Source organism: Sarcophilus harrisii, chromosome 6 (genome assembly GCF_902635505.1).
Source record: "Sarcophilus harrisii chromosome 6, mSarHar1.11, whole genome shotgun sequence".
In the NCBI taxonomy this organism is placed as follows: Eukaryota; Metazoa; Chordata; class Mammalia; order Dasyuromorphia; family Dasyuridae; genus Sarcophilus; species Sarcophilus harrisii.
The window spans coordinates 97464343-97484601 of record NC_045431.1 but is presented as its reverse complement, the minus strand read 5'-3'; the positions used below and the strand labels follow the sequence as shown (position 1 = coordinate 97484601).

Below are 20259 nucleotides of genomic sequence, written 5' to 3'. Positions count from 1 at the left end.
GAGACAGTCTGATGGAGTGTAGTCGCCATAGCCCAGGGAGAAATCTTATTGAATCAAAGCCTGCAGATCTTGAGAAATACACCTGTGGTTGGAGGGGATCTTTTACTCTAATCCCATCTTTATTTTGTACATGGGAAAGCTAAGGCAGAGACAGGTGAAGTATTTTACTCAAGTTATTCTGTAGATAATATGTAACAGAGCTGGCATTAAAACACATTTCTTTCCAGAGTTTTACATCATACTGGTTCACTTTCTTTATCTATTGAGTGTGTATTTGTCGGGGGAGGGATGTTGTAGGGGGATTGAAATGAGATAATTTCCAAAGCAGGTTCCAATTCTATTATTCAACGACTTATGAGGATGAGCAATATTTAATAAAGGGGTCTGAAGGTGACTAGGGTTTAGAAGGAAACAGTTAAGACAGGACAGGGATTCCAATCTGTGTCTCCTGACTTCATCTTCAACATCCTTTTTACTCTATCATTTTGTGTTCTATTCCTTCCCTCTCTCCCCTCTCTTCTTTAGTCAAGTCACTTCTTTAATGTTTCCTTACTCTTCATTAGCAGACTAGTTCCAAGAGCTTCCTTTCTCCCTCCCCCCCCCCCTTCCTCCCCTCCCTGCTTACCTTCTTCCTTACTTTTACCATACCCTTACCTTCAGGTGCTCTGAGCCAAAGGAATGTCTTTTTCTAAAAAAAAAAAAAAGTCTGAAGAGATAGATTTAAATCCTAGCTCTGAGACTTACTATCTAGTTGAGGTAGTTGCTTAAACAAGATTATCTAGTCTGTTTAAAAAATTGTACTAAATAGCCTCTAAGGATCCATCAAAATCTAATTTTCTTTTTGGGGGGTTTAAAAGGGCTGCAGGTGCTCCTAAGTGAGGTCTTCCTTATTAGTTACCCCAGAAAACAAACCTTATGTTTTTATTGACTTCTTCCCTAGAGCTGGCTAAAGGAAGCTTCTCTAGAGCAAGATGAGTTTTTAAGGCAAAAACAGCTTGGGGAGAGGTATTTGGGGACTGAAGGGCAACTATGGGGGGCACAGATCTAGGGTTATATGGAATCTAGTCCAATTCCCTCATTTTTACCGATGAGGAAACTGAAGTACAGCACTTGTTAAATATTTGCTATATACCAGATATTGTGCTGACCAGCTACAGATCCAAGACATTCCCTGTTCTCAAGGATCATACAGTCTAAAGAAGCACACAGAACTTAGTGTGGACTGATAGGGAAGGAGATGATGATTTAGGAATTCATAAAAGTTATGAGTGGAACCATGGACCAGTCAATTGGCACTTCCTTTCTAGAGGAAATGATGATGTATATTAAATGACTAGTCCAATGTCATGTGTGTATTAAATATCACAGATACAATTTGAACCTCGGTTCTCTGATTCCTCAATCATTCTGCAGTACCAGATGTTCCTTAAGTGGCAATTGTGAGGGAGAAAGGACAGTGTCTACTGAAAGCCAAAAAAAAAAAAAAAGATGTGACAATCACAACTGCTCAGTATAGCTATGAAAATGGAAAGTGGGAATAGACAAAGACTACAAAAACCACAGAAAGTAAGACTAAGTACTTCAAGTAGTCAGAAGTCTCTGCAGAGATAAATGATTCTGATCAAATAACTAGAACAACTGAAAGCAGCACCATCTAATAAATGAAATATGGTGTGATACATGGTCAGCAAGTGTATATTTATTAATTGAGGTAAAAGACAGTCCCTTCTCTCAAAGAGTTCAATGTCTAGTGGAGAAGACATACAAATGATCACATACAAACAAGCTATATATAAGATAAATTAGAGATAATCATCAGAGGAAAGGAACTAGCATTACTGGGGATTGGGAAAGGCTTTCTGAACAAGGTAGATTTTACTTGGGATTTAAAAGATTATTGTTTGTTGTTTGCCCTTAATTCTGGATGAAGACCATGACTTCAGGGAGGGATGCTATGACATGAAAGTGAATTGAATTTAAATGAGAGTGCTGTTCAAAGTCACTTTCTCCTCTAGAATCATCTGGGTCCAGCAACAAGTTATAAATGAGGATGACCGGAGATGGCTCTGGATGCAGTGGGAGATCTTGGTTTTTTTAAGCTAAAGTCTTTCCTGGGTCTCAATTTGGCTGAGGAAACCACTCATTCAGTGACTAAGGATTATTGATAAACTAGGAAGGAGGTGGAAGTGTGGAGAGAGAGAATTCCAGGAGTGAGGAACAGCCAATAACAATGCCCAGAGTTGGAAGACAGAGTAATAGGTGGAGAAATAGCAAGGAAGCCAGTATTAATGGACTATGGAATATGGGGGAGGGTTGTATGGTCAAAGGGGTGTGTGTGTGTGTGTGTGTGTGTGTGTGTGTGTGTGTGTGTGTTTAGTAAAGGCTTTTAAAATCAAACAGAAGATTTTATATCTGATCTTAGATGGGGATAGGGAACTACTACAGTTTATTGTGTAGGGGGATGACCTGTAACTGGAAGATCACTTTGGCAGCTGAGTTGGAGAATGGGATGGAGTAGGGAGAGACTTACAAGCAGACCCACCAGCAGGCTCTTACTATGGTCTAGGCATGATGTGCTGGGGACCTTCACAAAAGTGATGGTGGTGTCAGAGGAGAGAAAAGAATATTTGGAAGGTATACTACAAAGATAAGATTATATGAATGCTACATCTATGAAAACTTCCTTATTGCATTTGTGCATTCTCCCAGCTTCAAGTTATCTTGTAGTTACTATCTTTGTGTATATGTCATGCCCCTGGGTAGAATGTATATTCTGGAGGGCAGGGGTTATTTAGGTTTTTGCCTTTGTAGTTTTGGTGCTTAGGACTGAATAAATGCTTGTGGAAATGAATTAATTCACAGAATCCTTTGGTCATAGGCTAATAGAAACATAGTTGAAAGGAATCTCAAAAGGATATCTCATCCAATTCCTTCATTCTTCATATGAGAAAATAATATTCAAGAATAAAAATTTATTGATTTTAATATGATTTAATGAATGATTTTTGTTTCACTTCCTGAATGGTAAGAGTAGTTAACATGGATTCTCTGATGATTCATATTCTAACCATTTTATCTGAAGAGCTAATTATAAAAATGATGATGGGAGTGGTAGTATTAATGATAGCTAACTTTTATGTGACTATGATGATGGGATATCATGTGGACAAGTGAAAAGTCATTAGAGAGTTGTATGAATAAGTCAAAAAATCAATAATGATATTGAGGTGTGGTGGACAAATATAAGCCCAATACTGATGTCACTAAGGAGAAAAGGTTATGGCAGTAATATGAACAGAGACCAAGGGTTTCATATTGAGAGAGGAATAGAGTTTGGGGGAATAGGACATCCTTTTCTACTTTATCAAACTCCTGTTGAATTAAAAATAAAATAATGCAAGACCTCCACATAAAAAGATGGTCCAGTGGCTCTCTTCAACATAATAAACTATAGTAGTTCCCTATCACCATCTCACCATCTAAGATCAGATATAAAATCTTCTGTTTGATTTTAAAATTGTTCAAACAATTGATTCAAACCAGTTCCACTTGTGCAGTGATGAAGATAACCATCTATGCCCAGAAAGAGAACCATGGGAACAGAGAGTGGAACACAACATAGCATTCTCACTCTGTTGTTATTGGCTTGCATTTTCTTTTTTTTCCTCAGCTTTTCTTTTTCTTCATTCTTGATCTAATTTTAAAATGTATTGGACTACTTGCCAGATAGGGGAGGGAGTGGGGGAAGAAAGGGAAAATTTGCAACAAAAGGTTTTGCAAGTGTCAGTGTTGGAAAAATTACCCATACATATGCTTTGTGAATAAAAAAGCTTTAATAAAAAAAAAAGATGGTCCAAAGAGTTTGAGGAAAGGGATAAAAATGTGACTCTAAAGGCAATCTACTTATTATAGAAGAGATACTATATATAGCATATTGAAAGAAATAGAAGAAAAGATTGTGATGTGTTGCTGAGAGTGACATTAATATGACAATTTGATGATGCTATCAGTAGATAGGATTTTGGAGCTGGACAGGGAGAGCAAAAAACTGAGTTGGGGAAAGCACATTGGAGGAGAGGTCATGACACACATTAGCAGCAATAATGCAATTCACTACCTTCTGAAGTATTCTATTCCACTTGTAGACAGGTTTAATTATTAGGATATTTTTTTCTGGATCTCAATGAAAAATGCCTCTCTGTAACTTCTATCCATTGCTTCTGTTTTTTCCCCTATGCATCCTATTAGAATAAATGTGATTCTTCTTTCCCATGGCAGAACTTTAAAGGTTTGAAAAACAAATTTTATAATTTTTCAGCCTTAACTTTTTTCCCCCAGTATAAACATACACAGACTGTTTAATTTCTTTTCATATGACATAACCTTAATTCCTCTCACCATCTTGATTGCTTTCTCCCTTATCAATTTTCCTTCTAATATGGTGCTTTGAACAGTCTAGTAGGTCTGATATGGCCAAAGTTTGAGTATATCAGGGCCTCTGATCTTCCTAGTGTTAGATACTATTCCTCCCTTAGTACTCCTCTCATAACTTTCTTGGATGCTTATGTACACTAAACTAGATCTTTATGGCCCATTTAATTATCAAATAGCTCAAATGTGTGTGCTATTCCAATGTGATGCTTTCAGAATGCAAGACCACAATATGTGTTTTGGTGAGGTCCACAAACTGTGAAACTGTTATAAAACTTCAACATCAGAAGAAAAAATAAAGAGTAACAAGCTTTTATGAATTTTTTTTCCCCTGCTCTAAAGGACTTTGAACGGTTAATAGTTTTCACTGAAGCTTTTGGCCAATGAAGTTTTCTTCCACAAGTCTAGCAAAATTCATTCACCTGAAGATAGCTCTTAGTTGATTGCTTCTTATTGCCCTAGCTTCCTGGATAACATTTTCCCAGACCCCCTGATACATTTTTTATCTCTTTTCATTTCTCTTTGTCTTTTCTTCTGATGTTGAAGTTTTTGCTATTTCAAATTAAAAAATACTTTTACAAGAATTTGTAATCTATCTGGTCCTCTACTAAACAACAGCAACAAAAATCAAAGCAAACAAAAAACAAAAAGAATAATCTTATCCAAAAAATACATAGTTGAACAGAAAAAAAAAAAGCTTTCAGATTAGTCCTGTCTGAAAATATATGTCCCTGTTCTGCATTTTAAATTAAATTTATAACATTACAAACACTCTTTGGCAGAAGAATCTTTAGTCTTCCTGACTATTGGTTAGTCATTGCATTGATCAGAGTCCTAAAGTTAAGTCTATTTTTCTCTGTAATGTTGTCATGGTTTTAATTGTTCTCCTGTTCCTGCTCACTTTGCTCTGCATTAATTCATGAAAGTGTTTGGTTTCCTCTAAAATTGTCAGTTTCACCACATTAATGATATAATATTTCATTATCTTTGTATGATTTGTTTAGCCATTTCATAATAGGAGAGTCTCTTAGGTTTTTTAAAAAAATATATTATTTATTTTTTTATTAAAGCTTTTTATTTTGAAAGCATATGCATGGATAATTATATTTACCCTTGCAAAACCTTGTGTTCCAAATTTTCCCTCCCTTTCCTCCAGCCACTCCCCTAGATGGCAAGTAATTTATTATATGTTAAACATGTTAAAAATGTATGTTAAATCCAATATATGTATACATATTTATAAACTTATGGTACCACACAAGAAAAATCAGATCAAAAAGGAAAAAATTGAGAAAGAAAATAAAATGTAATCAAACAACAACAAAAAGAGTGAAAATGTTATGTTGTGATCCACCCTCACTTCTCACAGTCCTCTCTCTGGATGTAGATGGCTCTCTTCATCACAAAATCATTGGAACTGGTCTCAATCATTTCATTGTTGAAAAGAGCCACATCAGAATTGATCTTCGCTTAACCTTGTTGTTGTTGTTGTGTATGATTTCCTGGTTCTGCTCATTTCACTCACCAGAAGTTCATGTAAGTCTCTCCAGGCCTTTCTGAAATCCTGCTGGTCGTTTCTTACAGACAATAATATTCCATAACATTCATATACCACAATTTATTTAGCCATTCTTGAACTGATGGGCATCCACTCAATTTCCAGTTTCTAACCATTATAAAAAGGGCTTCCACAAACATTTTTGGACATGTGGGTTCCTTTCCCTCCATTCTGATATCTTTTGGATAAAAGCCCAGTAGAAACACTGCTGGATCAAGGGGTATGCATAGTTTGATAGCCCTTTGGACAGAATTCCAAATTGCTCTCCAGAATGGTTGGTTCACAACTCCTCCAACAATGTATTAGTGTCTCAGCTTTCCTACATTCCCTCTAATATTCACCATTATCTTTTCCTGTCATCTTAGCCAATCTGAGAGGTATGAATTATCTCAGAGTTGTCTTAAATTTTATTTCTCTTATCAATAGTGATTTGGAGCATTTAAAAAAATTGTTTGCTATTATGAAAAGAGTTTTATTTTTCTTTGATTTCTCTGGGTTACATACCTAGTAATGGCATAGTTGGCCCAAAGAGTATGTACAGCTTAGTAACTTTGGGAATATAGTTCTAATACTTTTAAGAATGGACATATCAATTCACAATTCTGCCAAGAATATTCTTGTATGTCTTTTTTGCTGCCTGCTTTTCAATATTTGCTACTTTCTTTTTTGTTGTTCTTGGTCACCTTTGCTAATGCATATGAAGAAGTAACCTTAATTTGTGCTTGTTAATGATTGTAGAGCATTTTTATATGGTTGTTGATAACTTGACTTTTTTCCTTTGATATTTTACATGTTTTCATATGAAGAGTGCTGTAATGGGCCAGAACTCTGGAGAAATATACTTGAAAGAGTCTTACAATAAGGTGTTAACTCAGTGGAATTGATGAGACAATGGTTATTTAGTTTGGTATGGTGATTAATAGTTCTCTTGTTCAGTATGATTGATTTAATCTTACAATAAATAAAGGTTCCCAAGTGATATAATGATTGGCTTATACTCAGTATGATGAATGGATTTAATTGTAATAGAGTATTTAAGAGGTCAGAGTCAGAGCTAGAGGAGGACTTAAAGAGACTTGAAAACAGTCTTTTGGTGCCTGGCCTGTCCTCCACTTCTCCACTGAGACCAAGGGCCATGTGAAGGTCCCCCAGAAAGCTAGCTGGGCCTCAGGCAAAGGAGACAGACTGTGAAGAAGATAATAAAGACTTATTCTCATGGTGATCATTCTGCTAAGACCAAGGCTAGTCCTGAGACCTCCAGAAAGCTAACCAGAACATTACAGAGTGCCTCTTAATTTTAGAAATTTGAATAAATTCCATATACAGAGGATATGATACCATATGAGTGAAATTGGCTACAGAATTTTACCCATTATTTATTTTCTTTTTGATTTTAATATTATTCTTGTTCTAGCTATTAAATGACTTAAATGAGAGCTCACTAGTTTTTAACATCTCATTTTTTTACTTAAAAACCACAACTCCCATAGGCAGCTAGGTGACACAGTAGCCCTGAAGTCAGGAGACCTTGAGTTCAAATTTGGCCTCAGACACTTAACACTTCCTAGCTGTGTGCCCCTGAGCAAGTCACTTAACCCCAATTATTTCAGCAAAAAACAAAACAAACAAACGACAACTAACAAGATTCCCTCTATTACATCAATAGTCTTTTCAAATCATACCTCAATTTCCAATTGCTTATATCTCTCTCCCTCTTTTCTTTTCTCCCTCATTTTTTTCCTTTTAATTGTATCTTCTTCAATCATAAAATACATATAAATAAGAGGAGGTGCCAGATCTGGAGTTGTAAAATCTCCCCAAAGGTCCTCTGTTTCATGTTTTTGAAATTTTGTTTCTTCAAATTCCCATTTCTCTCGTTTTTAGAGATTTATTGGCTCTTCCTGTGAGGGATGTAGAGGACCCTTACCCAAAATGACTACTCGGAGATCATTCAGTAGAAAGCAGAAAAGTTGTTTATTGAAACCTCCAGAGGATGAGCTGTCCCATCACGAGATAAGAAAGAGAAAAACTCGTGGTAGGAGGGCTAAAGAATTAGTAAAGATACACAGCTTTTATAGGTTCTGTTATAAAGGATTACATCATAAGTTGGAGAGCATTGACAAATAAGTGCCCTCTCCCCTAATTGAATGTTAAACATTGGTGCCAAAGGCAGATTAGGATGGAATAATTTGTTTCCCTGGTTCCAAGAAGAATCATCAATCAGACCTTCAAACTTCAGATTACTGAGCTGACATCATTTAAACTAATAGTCAAAATATTGATAACATTGAACAAGGATAAATGTCATCATCTCTGGTTAGTAAATATGTTTATAGCTGGCCAGGGCTCAAGTAAATATGAGCTTGCACATATTATATAGGTCATTGGGGAAACACAGAAATAATGAAAATAAAATACAGAAAAAGAATTCATACATTCTGGTAAGTTCTTCACCTTATCTCTCTATTCCACACATTCCTGAAACCTCGATATTAAGTATAGGATCAGACCATCTATGAGCTCTGGGCTCTGGTCCTTCTGTACAAATCCATTTCCAGCATTCTTTTCATCTCTTTTTGGTCAGTTCTTCGAAGGATCCATTTTCTCCTTTTTGCTTCCTTTTATATGTTGTTTTCTTCTATTAGAATGCAAGTTCCTTGAGGAACAATCTTTTTTTTTTTTTTTTTTTTTTGGTTCTACTTTTATTCTTATCACTTAGCAGTCTTAGTCACAGAACAAGCATTTAATTTGGAAACTTGATAAACTGGTTGTTTTAATAAAGAAAAAAATCTTTCTGATTTTTTATAACATTAGAGTGCCTCAATTGTGTGTGAATAATTTGTTATAAAAATAAGGAAATTTGTTTTTTATAACATTAAATTATTCATACACAAGTGAAGCACTCTTCTATATTATTGACAAAAAGTCCCTGCTCCTTGCTTTTTTTAATTATAGCTTTTTATTGACAAAATATATGCATGGGTAATTTTTCACCATTGACCCTAGCAAAAACTTCTGTTACAACTTTTTCCGTCCTTTCCTCCCCCCTTCCCCTAGATGGCATGTAGTCTCATACATGTTGAATATGTGAAAGTACATGTTAAATATAATATATGTATACATATTTATACAGTTATCTTGCTGCACAAGAAAATATCAGATTTAGAAAGAAGGTAAAAATAATCTGAGAAGAAAAACAAAAATGCAAGCAAACTATAACAGAAAGAGTGGAAATGCTATGTTGTAGTCCACACTCATTTCCCAGTGTTCTTTCACTGGGTGCAGCTGGTTCTGTTTATTACCGATCAATTGGAACTGATTTGGATTCTCTCCATTGTTGAAGATAGTCACTTCCAGCAAAATTAATCCTCATATAGTATTGTTGTTGAAGTGTATAATGATCTCCTGGTTCTGCTCATTTCACTTAGCATCAGTTCCTGTTAGTCTCTCCAAGCCTCTCTGGTCCTTGCTTTTATACTATATATCATTTGCCCCCTGTTAAACTATCCAAGTCTCTTCTGAAAGCTGTTTATTCATATACAAATGAAGTGAGGATTGACTCCCTCCCCCACATGTAGCATGGTGGGTATTGTGTGGCTTGAAAGAAGGTAGAATAGTCATCCTTTTCCCCACATCAAGGGAGACTTTAATTCCCAGGAAGGTGGAAGGTCACTCTGTTCTCCCAGGAGAGAGGTTTGCTGGACTATAATAATATTTATTTGCTCCTTTATATATCATTAGTGGATACAAGCTAAACTTCTGATCACTATTTCTTTAATGGGCAAACTGGACCCCCTAACTTTACATTAAAGGCTTGACCCCATTCCCATCAAACACTAGTTCCACAATGAAGTTTTATATATATGTATATACATATATATGTATATATACATATGTATATATATGTATATATACATATATACATATGTATAGTAAATAGTAGCAAAGAAATGAATTTTTCCAAATCAGTAGCAAAACAGAAATTAGATAAAGTAAACATTGGAGAATATGTATAAATAAATATATAAATGTATAAAATAATAGAGTGAAAGAGCTTTCCTATTGAGAGTGAGGTAACTCATCTCAACTGAGAGAGAAAAAAGTTCTAAATTTCGGTTAGGAAGTAGTTCCCTGAAGTCTCTAGGTCTCTACTTTATCAAGCTGAAAGTAGGAACAGTTGGAGTTTGTAGGCTTTTCTGGTGTCAGCTTCTTTGCAGAATTTCTTTTCTTCCCCAATCTGAAGTGGGATTGGCATAGTTCCTCGCCACATTGTGGAACAATGATCTTCATCAATGAGTTGTGGGCTTTGGGACTTGGATTACATATATTTTAGCTGGGTAAATTATAGCAAAGCTCTTTTCTTCTTATATTAGACAACTGATGTTCATCCATGATGGAAGCACAACTTCCCAAATGCTTTGTCAATTAACATAAATGTCTTCATTTTAACAAAAATACTTTCCCCCTTGCCTTTTTAACAGTAAAACACTTTATAGAGACAGTATGTCTTTTATCATTTTATACATGATTTATATGGAGATTTAAATTTATCAAAATACCCATCATTTTTAGAGGAGTTGCTGCCTGGTCATATGAATTGAATACATGTGAGGCTGATTTTTAGAACCTAGGAGTAGAGTTTTTAGCATTAGCAACTTGAGGGATCAGGAAAAGTGTCATATCCTATATAGGTTGTGCTCAACTGAGTTCTGAAGAAAAAACAAGGATTCCAAAGAGTTGGAAGTAAAGAGAAAAATCATTTAAATGATGGAAACCCTTATAAGAACATGGAAACTAGAGATAGGACATCATGTACTAAGAACAGCAAGAAGTTTAGAAATAATATATATGAAGACTAAAAAAAAAATAGTAAGGAATAAGCTTTAAATTCCAAAACAAAGGAATCTAAATTTGCTCTCAGAGATAATAAAGGAGTCACTGGAATTGACTGGAGTCACTGAGTACAGGTCTGGTATTATTAGACCTGTACTTCAGAAAATATTATTTTGTCCTTGTGGTGGTACAAGACTTTATTATTTTTTCTTTTGTCTTTTAAAAAAAAGTATTAAACTAAATACAAAGTAAGAAAAAAAAGAATAGAAGAAAGCCAGAAAAGGAAACCAAAACCAAAACAAAACATTGTCATGTGCCTAGCAAAACCCCAGGCTGCATTCAAGATAAATAATAATAAATTTTCATTTCAAGAAAGCATATATAATAATAGAAGAAATTATATTCATGAATGTCCATCTTTTTTTGCTTCCTTGTAGATTATCTTTTGATCTCTGCTGAGCACTTAATTCTTTTTTCACCTTCCCCACTACCTTCCCCAAGCAAACTGCAATTAAGCACAGATATACACATACATACACACACACACGTATATATCTACATACATACATACTCACCTAGACACACACATATATACCCACATATCCACAGACACATATATGCATATGCATTTATTTGCATGTAAACATGCTTCTAAAATATTGATAATATGGCTGACATGATGTAAATTTCTCTCGATTGACTCTTTAAATTTGACTTTTTCTAAGATCATTGATTACCAGCCCTACTTTTAGAAGTAGTAAATTCTACTCCCAATCCTTGTTGAAGTGTTTCTATCTATTTCTTATTTCCTTTCCCTGCTAATGCTTATTTTCATTTAATTTCAAATTAATCTTGAATTTTGTTGGTTGAAATAAGGAAATTCTGATGATTTATGTAAATTTATCCTATATACTGCAACTATGCTACTGTTGTTAATTATTTTGTATAATATGGTTCTCTAAGTATACCATAATATCATTTACAAAAAGTGACAATTTTGTTTCCTCATTTCCTATTCAAATTCCTTTGATTTCTTTTTCTTTTCTTATTGTTATACCTAAAATTTCAATTATTATATTGAATGTTACTGGTAATAATGAACATCCTTGCTTCACTTCTGATATTGTCATAAAGGCTTCTGGCTTGTCCTTATTATAGATAATGCTTGCTGATGGTTTTAGAAAGATCCTGTTTATCATTATAAGGAATTCTCCCTTTAATCCTATATTCTCTAATGTTTGTAATAGGAATTAGTGCTATATTTTGTCAAAATCTTTTTCAGAATCTATTGAGACAATTATACAATTTCTGATGGTTTTGTTATTGATATGTTCAATTATGTCAATAGTTTTTCTAATATTGAACCAACCCTCAATTCTTGATATATCCCACATGGTCATAGTATATAATCCCTGTCATATAAAGTGATTATCATCCAGCTAGTATTTTGTTAGAAATTTTTGTTTCAATATATATTAGGGAAATTTCCCTTTTTCTATTTTAGCTCTTCCTGGTTTAAATATCAGTACCATATTTGTGTCATAAAAGAAGTTTGGTAGGATTTTTTCTTCACCTATTTTTTCCAAATAGTTTATATAGTTTTGGAAACAATTGTTATTAAAATGTTTGGTAGAATTCACTCATACTCATCTGGCCCTCAAATTTTTTTCTTAGAATTTATTAATGGTTTGCTCAGTTTCTTTTTCTAAGATGGGGTTATTTAGGCATTCAATTTCCTGATCTATAAATTTAGGTAATTTATATTTTCATAAATATTCATTGATTTAACTCAGATTGTCAGATTTATTGGCACTTAATTGGGCAAAATATTTTCTAATGTTTGCTTATTTTTGTCTCCATTGGTAGTAATTTTACCCTTTTCATGTTTGATATTAGATATTTGGTTGACTTTTTTCTTTTTAAAAATCAAATTAAGTAATGCTTATTTATCTTATGTTTTATATATAAAACTAGCTCCTAGATTTATTTATGAGCTCTAGGTTTTTTGGGGGAGGAGGGACTTTTTTTTTTTTTTGATACTTTCAATCTTATTAATCTCATTTTTGATTTTCAGGATTTTCAATTTGGTACTCAAGTGGGGAGTTTTAATTTGTCCTTTTTCAAGTTTTTTTGTTTGTTTTTTTTTAGTTACATGCCCAATTCTTTGGTCGTTTTTAACCTTTTTTTTTTTTTTTTTTGATGTAAGAATTCAGAGAAATAATTTCCCCCCTAAGCATTACATTGGCTGCATTACATAAATTTTGGTGTGTTTTTTCATTGTCTTTAGTGAAATGATTATTTCTGTGAATACTTTTGACTCACTTAGGATTAGATTATTTAGTTTCCAGGTAATTTAAAATTTATTTTTCTAATGCTCTTTGTTAAATGTTATTTTTCTTGCATTATGATCTGAAAAATATATTTATTTCTGTCTTTCTATATTTGATTTTAAGGCTTTTTATGCCCTATGACATGATTTTTTTGTGTATATAAAGGTGCCATGTACTACTGAGAAAAAGATAATTTCTTTCTGTTTTTATTCAGATTTCTCTAAAAATCTATCATATCTAACTTTTAATATTCTATTCACCTCCTTAATTTATTTTTTTATTAGTTATTGTTTGGATTAATTAAGTTCTCAGAGGGAGACAGCTGAGGTCTCCTGTAACTCACTTAACTTCTCCTTTAATAACTTGGATGTTACACCACTTGGTAAATATCTATTTAGTACTGATATTGTTTTATTGTCAATGGTAACTTTTAGCAAGTTTTCTTTTCTCTTCCTTTTCTTTTTTAATTAAATCTATTTTTGCTTTTACTTTGATATCAGGATAGCTACCCTGCTTTTTCTTTCCTGCATTTCAGCTCTAGAATGATAGATTCTGCTCCAGATTCTCACCTTTAGTCTGTCTGTGTATCTCTCTGCTTCAGGTGTGGTTCAGAATGTAGGATTCTGATTCTTGAACCTCTCTGCAATTTGTTTCTAGTTTTATGGGAGAGTTAATCCCATTCATACTCTTAAGTTATGATTACTACTTATGTATTTCCCTCCATCTTATTCTTTCTGCTTGTTCTCTCTTAAGAGCCCTCTTCCCCAGTGTTTTGATTCTGTCTACCCTGATCTGCCCTTCCATGTCTCCTTCCCATTACTCCTCACCACACCCATTACTTAATCTCCTCCCCTCCTACTTCCTCATTAGGTAAGATAGATTTCTATATTCAATTGATTGCATATACTATTCACTCTTTGAGCCAATACTGATGAGAGTTACATTCAAATGATGCTCACTGCCTACTCTCCCATCTTTCTCTGTACTGCAATAATGTGAATTCATGTGAAATAGTTTACCCCATTCTATGTTTACCTTCTTTCTGCACCAAGTGTACTCCTCTTTCTCATCCCTCTATTGTTTTTTATGTACTTATTTCCTATTTATCTTATACCCATACCTTCTATTTGTGGATATTTTTCCTAGCTGTATTATTGATACAATTTTTTCCCATTTTCAATAGTATTTTATTTTTCCAAGTACACCTGAAGAGAGTTTTCAATATTCACCTTTGCAAAATGTTGTGTTCCTCCCTTTCTCTTCCATCCCCAGAGTTACAATCTGATATAGGTTAAACAACATATTTCAATTTTCATCATGGTGTGCAAGAAAAATCAGATCAAAAGGGAAAAACACGATAAAGAAAAAAAACAAGAAAATGACAAAAACAACTAAAAAAAAGTGAAAATGCTATGCTTTTGATCTATATTCAGGTTCCATTGTTCTCTTTCTGGATATGAATGACATTTTCTATCCCTAGTCTATTAGAATTGCCTTGAATCACTGAATGGTTGAAAATAGCCAACCCCATCACCTTTGATCATCATACAGTCTTGTTACTGTGTAAAATGTTCTCCTGGTTCTGCTCATTTCACTCAACATTAGTTCATATAAATCTTTACAGGCTTTTCTGCAATCAGCCTGCTCATCATTTTTTAGAACAATACTACTTCATTACATTCATATACCATAACTTATTCAGCCATTTCCCAACTGATGGGCATCCACTCATTTTCCAGTCTCTTGCTAGTGATATAATTTTCAAGAATTACAAGATTAATTTTTCTTTGTATGGAAAAGTCAACAGTTTATCTCCATTGAATCCCTCACATTTTCTTTCTTTCTTTCTTTTTTAAACTGGCTTGCTTTTCTTTTATTATAGCTTTTTATTTACAAGATATATGCATGGGTAATTTTTCAGCATTGACCCTTGCAAAACCTTTTGTTCCAATTTTTCCCCTCCTTCCCTCTATCCCTTCCCCCAGATGGCAGGTAGACCAATACACATTAAATATGTGAAAGTATATGTTAAATACAACATATGTATGCATATCCATACAGTTATTTTGCTTCACAAGAAGAATTGGACTTTGATATAATGTACAATTAACCTGTGGAGGAAATCAAAAATACAAGCAGACAAAAACAGAGGGATTGGAAATGCTATGTAGTGATTCACACTTATTTCCCAGAGTTCTTCCTCTGGGTGTAGCTGGTTCTATTCATTATTGAACAAACGGAACTGATTTGGTTCATCTCATTGTTGAAGAGAGCCACGTCCATCAGAGTTAATCATCATATAGTATTGTTGTTGAAGTACTTAATGGTCTCCTGGTCCTGCTCATTTCATTCATCATCAGTTCATGTAAGTCTCTCCAGGCCTTTCTGAAATCATCCTGCTGGTCATTTCTTACTGAACAATAATATTCCATAATAGTCATATACCACAATTTATTCAGCCATTCTCCAATTGATGGGCATCCATTCAGTTTCCAGTTTCTGGCCATTACAAAGAAGGCTGCCACAAACATTTTCGCATATACAGGTCCCTTTCCCTTCTTTAAGATCTCATTGGGATATAAGTCCAGTAATAACACTGCTGGATCAAAGGGTATGCACATTTTGATAACCTTTTGAGCATAGTTCCAAATTGCTCTTCAGAATGGCTGGATGTATTCACAATTCCACCAACAATGTATCAGTGTCCTAGTTTTCCCACATCCTCTCCAACATTCCGCATTATCTTTTCCTGTCATCCTAGCCAATCTGAGAGGTGTGTAGTGGTATCTCAGAGTTGTCTAATTTGCATTTCTCTGATTAATAATGACTTGGAGCATCTTTTTCATATGGCTAGAAATAGTTTCAATTTCTTCATCTGAAAATTGTCTATTTCCTTTGACCATTTACAATTGGAGAATGGCTTGATTTCAAGTCTCTATATATTTTGGAAATATCCCTCATATTTTCTTCATCCCTTTCCTCTTCTTTTGGGTTTTATTGCTACAGTTAAGTTTTGATTTAATTCTGGTCTTCTCCTTATGAAAGCTTGAAATCCTATTATTTCATTGAGGTATTTTGCTTTTGAGGTATTATGCTTAATTTTTCCAAGTGATTCTTGGTTTAGTCCTACCTTTTTTGCTTTGAATATCAAGTCCTGTGAGCTCCAGTCCTTTAATATTGCAGCAACTAAGTTCTGTGTAATCATGATTGTGATTCTCTGATAGTTCAATTGTTTCCTTCTGTTCATTTGTAGTATTTTTTCCTTGACCTGATAATTTGGAATTTAGCTATAATGTTTCGTGGCATTTTTATTTTGAGATCACTTTCCTAAAGTTATCGATGATGTTTTTTTCAGTGGCTATTTTATCCTTTAGTCCCAGGACATTAGGGAATTTTCATTTGATAATACTTTCTTGACTTTTAGTTACTCTAATTATTCTGATATTGTCTTTCCTGGATCTATTTTCCAGGTTTGTTGTTTTTTCCCCAAGATGAAATTTTACATTTTCTTCCACTTTTTCATTTTTTTGTTTGATTGATTCTTGATTTCTCATAGTCATTAGTTTCCACTAGACAATTTTAACTTTCAAGACTTAATTTTCTTCAACTAACTTTTGCACTTTCTTTTCCATTTGACCAACTACACTCTTTACAGAGTTATTTTTTCTGGGGATTTTTTGTTTCTTTTTTCCACTTAGCCAATTATATTTTTTAGACTGTCGACTCTCTGCATAATTCTATTACATCACTCTCATCTCATTTCCTTTCTCTGTTTTTCTTTTACCTTTCATATGGTTTTTAAGCTCTTTTTTGAGGTTTTTCATGAGTTCTTTCTGGGCTTGAAACAACTTCCGTTTGTCTTTGGGGTTTTGCCCATAGGTATTTTGACATTGTTGTCCTCTTCTGAGATCGTGTTTTGTTTTTCCTTGTCACCATAATAACTTTCTATGCTTAGATTCTTTTTTGTTGATGCTGGTCATTAATTTTTTTGCCTTTCCTCTTTCTTTTAAATGTGAGCTTTTCTCCCAGAGTGGAAGGAATACCACTGTCTCTGGTTTCTTGTGCCAGTGGCTGCAGACCCTGCTTGTTTACCTTATGCTGCATTAATGTTACCCTGAGGTCCATGGAGGACTCTTTTGTGGGGGTGGGGTGAAAATAGTGCCTGGAACTTCTGGAGGCAATAAAGTCTGGCAGCTTACCTGGTGCTGAGCTGTATCTTAGTGGTGGTGTCTGGCATGTACTGAGACCCAGTGGGTGTTATGGCATTTTTCTGTGGCTACACTGAAGCATGAGGCAATCTGACCTCTGGAGGCTTCCTATTTGCCTGGAGACATTTGAAGATAATAGCTGTTTGCCAGGGATTATGATAAAGCAAGTGGTGTTTTAGATTTTGAAGCATTTCTATTTGCCCATGCCAACCTCAAAGCACTGGTGATTCTGAGAGCTGGAGTCCCCCTGCAACCTGGGCTATACTAAGGCAAGTGGAAGGTTCTGGTGTTGACATTTACCTGCTCCACCATACTGGGGCTCAGGATCTTCTGCTGGTTTGCTAAGGTGGGGCTTGTTGTGGAATTGCTGAGAAACTTCCTATCCTGGGCTGTGTCCCTCTTTTACCTAAGTAAGATGAATCCCATTGCTTATCTTCTAAGTTTCTTGAGCTAAAGGATTGTCTCATCTTATGAAGAAGAGCTGGTTCTGCAATTTGAGGACCTGTCTTGGGACACTATTTTATGGTTGCCCAGAGATAAATATCAAAAGTTACAGTGATTTACTACTTATTCCACCATCTTGGCTCCCAAAAAAGATCTTTCACAGGTTTGTTTGTTTATTTTTGTTTTTGTATTGTTGTTTTTAAAATAGAATCACTCTATCATACATGCAATAATGATGACAGTACATAAGAATACTGAAAAAATTGATCTTATTGTATCCCTTACAATTGATCTTTGATATTTACCATATTTCTCCTGGATCTTTTATATCAGTTTTTCCTTTAATTTCTGCTGATTTTGTCACAAATGCCTGAAAATCTTTCAATTGATTAAATGTTCATTTTTTAAAAATCAGGATCATCCTTAATGTTGCTGGGCAAGGTGCCCTTGATTGTAACCCCAGCTCTTTTGCTTTATGAAAGATAGTATTTCCAGACCTATATTTCCTCAGTGTAGTAGCTGCTGAGTCATGTGTAATCCTTATTGTAGCTCCACCATTATTTAAACTGATTTTATCCTTGCTTGAAATATTTTCTTCTTAACTTGTGAGCTATGAAATTTGGCTATAATATATTTCTGTAAGTTTTCCTACTAGGATCTCTTGCAGGTTATGATCAGTGGATTTTTTTCTATTTCTGTCTTGCTTTCATTTTCTAGAACTTTGAGGCAATTTTCCTGGATAATTTCATAGAATATTACACTAAGATTATTTTTATCATAATTTTCAGGTAATCAGATTCATATATTCATATATTATTTCTTCTTGGATCTTTTCTCCAGATCAGTTATTTTTCTGATGAGATGTTTCACATACTCTTCTATTTTCAAATTTTTTGGACTAATTTGCTTGTTGTCTTAGAACATAATCAATTTCTTCTTGTCAAATTCTGGTTTTCAGAGAATTTTTCTTAAGTTTTTTATTTTCTATTTCAAGTTGATTGATTTTCTTTGTGTATTTTACTTTGTTTTCTTGTATTGCTTCTTTTTTCCTAATTTTCCCTCAATCTTTCTCCTCTCTATTCTTAATGCATGATGACTATGATCCTCAGGTACACTGTCTGGCAAATGATCTTGCTCCCTGCAGTTCTTACAGTGATTGCAAACTACAGCTGTCCTCTCTGCCTTGGAATTGAAACTGCAGATTCTGCTCTCCTGCAAGACCTGGCAGGCAACAGCATCCTTGCCCCTCTGCTATTGGACTCACATAGCCTAGGCTAACTCTTTCCTTGAAGCCATGAGTTTGGGGGGAGAGGATGCATGTGTTCAGTACAGCTGTGCTTGGTGCCTCTAGAATACTGAACAACTGTAGAAGGTTCTTCAATCTTCTACTCAGCCTTCTGATCCTGACTTTGTTGATGGAAGTTCTTAAGATTGTGGTTGCCTCCTAACCCTGTTACCTTCCGGACTTGTTTGTTAATTCTGCAGAGTCAGCCTAGAAATGTTTACAATTCACTTAGGGCTTCACCTGTTCCCCTAAAAGTTAAGTCTTTCCTGGAGTCTTGTCAGGTTTTCCCAACTTTTGTCTAATCCTGCTGCTCTATATTCTCTCCAAAGTGATGTCTTGCCATCTATTTTCTTCATAAAATATTTAACTGAAAGAATATTGGGAGGGGATGCTGACAGAGCCTTGAGAAAAGAAAGGAAGGTTTGGAAAAGTCATTGGGGTGAGTGGGATAGAAATTTTAAAGAGGAATAATAGGCATGCTTTTCTTGAGTGAGGGCCTAGATGAGTTTGGATACCATGAATATTAGAGGCTCCGGTCAAAATGGCTGATTGCTTTTTTCAAGATTTAATTAGCAACTAGGAATGGGGTAATAGTAAAAATAATCTAGTGTTGCGGGTTTGTAGGATATGAGTCCTGGAATGAAAAAGCAAAGAATCCAAGAATACATTATATCACAGAGTTGAACTGGTTCACTAAAATGTCAATACTTGGAAGGAAAGACCATATTTATGGCCAGAGTAGGGTTGGGATGATCTAGGAAAAAATTGAGGGACAGAGGAGTTGGATATCATGGAGTGGAATGAAATATATTATTTAGTCTCAGTTTCTTCAGCAATAAAGAAAGGATAATGGGAACTTGATTTTATCTTATGCCTTTTAATTTTCTACTTTTCTCTTCTAGCTCTTACTGAGACCCTGCTTCCTTCTGTTAACATTGAGTCCTTGCTCAACTTTCCCAATCCTGGTTATATTTTCATTTAAATCCCCTGGCTTAACTGGTTGTAATAGGGTAATTCTTAATTATCTTTTTTTTTCAATAATATTTTATTTTTCTAATTACATGCCAAGATAGTTTTTAACATTATTTTTGTAAGATTTTGAGTTCAAATTGTTTTCTCCCTTTCCCTCTCCCCAAGATAGCAAGCAATTTGATATGTGTACAATCATTT

General features: G+C 34.4%; 1 protein-coding gene across 2 annotated transcripts in view; it reads left to right on the top strand.

Moving 5' to 3' along the window:
• Window positions 1–20259, top strand: part of LOC100917791 (probable ATP-dependent RNA helicase DDX60) — a 119734-nt gene that overhangs the window by 329 nt on the left and 99146 nt on the right. The gene's annotated exons all lie outside the window — the stretch shown is intronic.